This window comes from Notothenia rossii, assembly GCF_949606895.1.
Source record: "Notothenia rossii genome assembly, chromosome: 7".
Classification (NCBI taxonomy): domain Eukaryota; kingdom Metazoa; phylum Chordata; class Actinopteri; order Perciformes; family Nototheniidae; genus Notothenia; species Notothenia rossii.
In genome coordinates this window covers 6,350,017-6,356,374 of record NC_136905.1, presented here as the reverse complement: position 1 = coordinate 6,356,374, position 6,358 = coordinate 6,350,017, and positions in this window count along the sequence as shown.

Genomic DNA, 6,358 nt, shown 5'->3' with positions numbered 1-6,358 from the left:
ACTTGGCTGCTGATGTTCTAGAGTGCAACCTTGATTTTAAAGATATGTTTTTATTAAAGTGGACCACGTATCAAAATGCATTCATCTTAAAGAGAAGAGATTATTTGTGCCAGGTTCAGCTATTAGCTCATTTCTACCCGCAGTCCCTAAAGGTGTGATGGGCATCTCAAGCAGGAAACACTCCCTTCTGTGTGTGTGTGTGTGTGTGTGTGTGTGTGTGTGTGTGTGTGTGTGTGTGTGTGTGTGTGTGTGTGTGTGTGTGTGTGTGTGTGTGTGTGGACAGATTTGTGTACGGATAAAAGCAACCTCAATGTGCAAGATGCAAGTGTTGTGTCTCCCTGGAGAGTCACAAAGCTTTGCATATGTGTAGATGAGATACAAAACAAGTTTAAATATGTGTGTGATCCTAACAAAGGGGGTCTGAAGCAGCCATTGGATACCCCACTTTGTGGTGCTGGCAGGAAAATGGACGCTCTTAGAGCAAGAGAAAGTCATCACAACATTAACTCAGTCAAAAGAGGGTTAGGGATTGGTGCAGGAATGAGTCCTAAAACCCTGAAATGACGAAGAAGATGGACCTTTATTAATCACACTTTTTACATCATGCACATACATATACAGTTATATGCACACATGCAGTTGAGAGGTCAGAGCGGAGGCAGCCAGTCTAGCCTGCGCCAGTGAGCAGTTGGGGGTTAGGTGCCTTGCTCAAGCGCACTTCGGAAGTGGCTCCTCTGGCTCCTCTCGAGTACCAGTCCGACTACACACTCTGTATTTTTGGTCCGATCGGGACGTGAACCAGCGACCCTTCGGTCCAAAGTCCAATCCCCTACAGACTGAACCATTCATCTCTCCTCGTGCATTTCATAAAAACAGCGGTTGCTAACAAGTGACTTAATAAAAGGAATAAACATCATGACGCCAAACAGTAGCCGCCTTTAGCTTACCGATAGTCAAATGAAGCCATGCGACCGTGATCAAGTTCCTTTATAGCTAACACCCTTTTAATCCTGCGATTGCATTTACGCTGCGGTTAAGCTTCATGTATTGTTGATAAGTAAAGATTATCCTGCTGAACAAAACATGTAAATGTGTGTTTGCCAAAAAGCTTATTTTCTGTAATATACCGAAATCCAATGCGGAAACCCCAATGCTTTTTATAGGGACCCCTTGCGCTATTTCCGGGTTGCACTTGCAAACAAATGTCATAACTCTATCCATGCATGCGCTACTTCAATGTGAGAAAAGGATGCAGGGTTTTCTCAGGGAGGTGTGCAGAGGATGATTGCAAATCGCAACATATTCAGAGTTTGGTGTCAGAGAGAAGATTGTTATTCTGCATGCTGTCTGGGGGTCTCGGCTCAAAGAGCAGCCTGGGCCCGGAGCCCGGAGACTTGTGTCGTGTGTGTGTGTGTGTGTGTGTGTGTGTGTGTGTGTGTGTGTGTGTGTGTGTGTGTGATGGCTTCTTGCTGTCTCTCTGACACATGAAAGTCCCGCTGAGCTCCAGAGGGAGTGACAGTGCATCAGAAGGTCAGAGAGTGACTATGCAGAGAGTCAGGGGGGATCTCAAGTTACATCATGACCTCAGATAACTGTCAGCAGCTAAACTCCAACATCGATAACATGAGCAAACATCGCCACCTGGTGGAGGATGACAAGGATTACAGGAGACTGACTCAGTCCATCCAGTATTTATCTATATTTCTACCTGTAATTAAATGTGTTTATAGCTTCATATTATCTCGGAGAAGTTAATTACAGTGAATACTTTCCAAAGCTTCACTGCAGAATAAGAACATAACGACTTGAACTACTCCCAAATAAAGCTAGAATAGATAAACACTCTATCTATGCACAAAGTTCTTTATTTGGAGAATACGCTGATTTGCTTTCTTGCTAAAAGTTTGATTTATTACACTCACATGTGCACGTTTTTTAACCAAGCTTTAGAGACAACAACCATAATGTGACAGAATGACGTAATGTTATACTTGATAGTTGGTGGTAAACACAAGAAATAGGAACATTTAAGGGTTAAAAAACAATATGTATTTGATCCTAAACTGATTTCATCTTAATTATTGGATTAAGGCTGGTTTATTTAACCCTCCTGTTGTCTTCGTGTTCCCCCCCTTACTTTGGTGTTCGCGGTCAAATTTGACCGGTCCTGTTTTGACTGCTATTACATTAACACAAAAACCATTAATCATCACCACATTTCATTGAACACCCTTTCAAACTGTAAATATTGTATTAGACTACTGGTATACGTGAACAACTGCAGTAAATATACAAAGAATAGACACTGAACATGTGTTGCGTGTGCCAGGTGTGATCCATGTGGGGGGATGGGCAAATAAGAGCGGGAAATGTGTCAAATTGTTCTGTGTGTGTGTGTGTGTGTGTGTGTGTGTGTGTGTGTGTGTGTGTGTGTGTGTGTGTGTGTGTGTGTGTGTGTGTGTGTGTGTGTGTGTGTGTGTGTGTGTGTGTGTGTGTGTGTGTGTGTTATCTGATCCGGATGGTTACTAATTCCTTTTCTTTAGGGCGGTCATTTTTGACCTGGAACACCATGGGTGTTACAGAGTTGACTAAATCATCCAAAATTCAATTCAAATGTCTACTGTGAAGGATATCATGAAGCCTTAATGCAATCGAATGTAAAACAAAAAAGGTTTTGATTGATGAAAGTAGTAAATCAGACAAGGGGTTTGCATCAAAGGACGTTTTTGCATGCAGCTACCGGTGAGGTTTATACGTGCTAGTTGGCAGATTTAGTTACCTTTCCCATTTCCAGGTTAGTTGAGGTGGATAAGATTTAACCATTAAAGGAAACTCTACATTTTCCAAAGCTACTACTCGGCAGGTTTCTAATGTAGTCATCCCTTGAACTATTATCAAGATGAGACCACACTGAGAAGGAAATATGTTTAGTTATTCCCTTTAATGTTCTGCATGTATTACTTTCATCTTAATATTTAATGTTTTAAAGAGGTTTTCAAGTGTAAAATGTAAAACATTGAGTCTGTCAAAACATAAAAGTCTCTCTTAAAAAATCTGCATAGTTCAACTTTTCTCATTGTTTGGTATCTGGAGCTTATTTTAGACGGCTTTAAGTGCAAAAGTGATCTCTGACTAATCGCTTCTTATTTCGCAATCATTTGTATGCAAAAACAAGTTTAATGCAAAACTATGCACCGTGCACTTTAATGACAACAACCATACTCCATTTCACATGACATCTGTTTAATTGCTGCAGTAATGAGAATTTAAGTGTGAAAGATTGTTGTTTATTTTATCTGATCAAAGTTCCTGTAACTTTCTCATCACGTTTGTGTAAACTAACAGTGACTTTGCTGAACATGGTGTCAATCAAGCTGTTATATAAAAATATATTTCACACCCTCAGTGTAAGAACACACATTTGTAACACACTGTACACACCATGGTTATGAAATGCTGGGTTGGGAGATGCTGATTGGGCAGCTCAGAACAGCGGAGGGAGCTGATTGGCCTGTGCTGCCTCTGTGTCAGTCTCCCGGCCCTCAGCTCACGCTTCAGAAGACAAAGATCAGAGAGAAATGAGAGGAGACTTCTGAACAATTTCACCTTTCACTGTCAGGTAGCCACAGCAGGTCTGTGTATCAGCAGGGATCAGAACTACCTCATGCATGTGATGTGATGGATGTGTTTATCAGTACATGTACATGTGTGCCTGACATGTGAACAAACTAAGCAACAGTTTGTTCTGCATTTCTTTGTGAACATCTTTAAACCTATTTGATGAATCTCGCATGTACACAAGGTTACTTCAAGGTCATGCTTCACATTTTTGTATATAAGGTGATGACTGAACTGGCTTTTGAGACATCCGAGAAAAAAGAAAAAAACTTTACTTCCCAAGATTGTAATAATATTTAAAAAGTAACCTTTATCACTCGTCACAATTTGACATATCTGTTATTGGCACGTCAGTCTAAAGCAAAGAGAAGAATAAAAGGTTTTCAAAATCGGAGAATGTCTTGAATGTGTGTGTGTGTGTGTGTGTGTGTGTGTGTGTGTGTGTGTGTGTGTGTGTGTGTGTGTGTGTGTGTGTGTGTGTGTGTGTGTGTGTGTGTGTGTGTGTGTGTGTGTGTGTGTGTGTGCTGCCTACCTACCTATCTTTGGTTCCCTGGTGTGTTTCTATCAGATTATTTGGCCACACTTAAAAATCATAACATATTTAAAAGCTGACGAAACATCGCTCAGAGTTCAGGGTTAGGTGGTGACACGTCTTGCACTAAAGGGTCTGTTTGGACGGGGGCAGATTCTGTGAGGGTGTTAGATTCAGATCTGAAAAATGTTACAATAAAATGAAATACAATACGTACGCTTTGTCACGATACGATGTGATACGTACGATATCGTTCGCTATGCCCCTCTCTACTATACTATACGATACCAAATGCTACATCACGATACGATACAATAATTTATTCAAGTCTGATATTTTTCTTGCATCAAAATGGACAAATATAAGGACAAGATACAAGGAAGCAGACATTTAACATAACATTACAATCACTGAGGACTATTTGTTCAAGATTCTTTAAATAACATTTGATCTGGGACTAAACTCTATACTACAGGAGAGACACTTTCCTGGAGATTTTTCTCGGGAATTTGTCAGGTGCAAGGTGGTCATTGCAATAGTCCTGCAGTCAGTAACACAATCTTAATATGTGGACTGGCACTTTGTGAGCAGTGGGAATTCAAAGGTAGCTCAAACCCCCCCCCCCCCCCCCCGAGAGAATCACAAAGACAAGTTAATGAAATATTCCTGCCACATATAATTCATTTTGAACGTTGCTGAATGGTGCAGTTTTTATCATAGTGACTGTGGGATTAAAACTGACTGCATCAGCACAACTTCCAGTTAATATGCAGCTGAATCATGCAGATGAGTCAAATGTATTTCCGTCTCTCCTCGTGCATTAATCACAGAGGACAGTGGCGTGTCAGTCCATCCTGTTCAGGGAAGCTTTGGTTGATCGTTTGAACCCTAAAACCTTCTTGTACGAGAAACAATTTCCTCTGTCTGAGTGCTAAATGTTTGTCTGTGGCAGAGAGGGAGAAGAATACTGATGATCGGTTGCAGGTGGCAGTGAATGATAATGTTTTATTGAGTCTGCTAAATGCTCTCAAATTATGTTTATAACTTCATACATATTTAACACATTTTGTGAGGCAGAAATAGCCACCAACACGGTTTGAACCACAGCTGCTGAAAGCCCATTAAGTGCAGTCATTTAAACATGTGCAATTATTAAATATGTTTTAGGGATAATATGGTGTCCTGCCAAATGTTATTCTCTTTGGATTAAAAAGGAAAAAGGAAATGTAGACTATCACGTGACACTTAAAAAGTCCTGTCATTATTGAATTGAACTACTTAGATTCAATCAAAGAGTGAATATTCAACTTATTAGACAAAAGGTTTCAGTTAGTTTGTCATAAAGGAAATATTCTTAGTGTTTTTGATAATACAAAACAAGACATGTGAACTGAAGATGTTACTTTATGCTCAGAAAATTGTAATTATATATTTATATTTCTCTATTTTCTGACAATTTTTAGAACAAAAAGCCTAAAAATTAGTTGTTAAAAACAGCAGATTGGTCTTTATTGAAACTAAAAGTTATAAGAAGCAGTTATTTATATCATTCCCTTCGAAATGCTAAGAACAAAGACAACCTTGTTGTCTCCAAAACACTTTATTTTAAATAAATACAGCTCAAATAATTATCTCCACAGGCCGTGTAGGCTGAGGTTTCACTGCAGGCTTAACAGGTTGATATTACTCACTGAGTAAAATCAGATATTTACTGTTTATCGAGGCATCAGACATCACAATCTGTTCAACATCTGCGTTTCACAGCGAGGCCGACATCGGCCAACTGATAACATTGCTGTCAACACACACACACACACACACACACACACACACACACACACACACACACACACACACACACACACACACACACACACACACACACACACACACACACACACACACACACACACACACACACACACACACACACACACACACACACACACACACACACACACACACACACACACACACACACACACACACACACACACACTCCTCTCACACACCTTGGAGGGAAGAAGATCCCGAAGACGTTGCCAAAACCGATCGCCAACACACTGCGTGATGTGAGGAGCTGCCGGATCATCGCTGCTCCATTACTCTCTTTTTATTTTGTAAATCCTACCTGGCTTGTGTCAAGATGGCTGTGAGTAAAGAGGATTAAGAACACAAGCTCTGATCGAGCCTAGCTCGCTGGCCCAA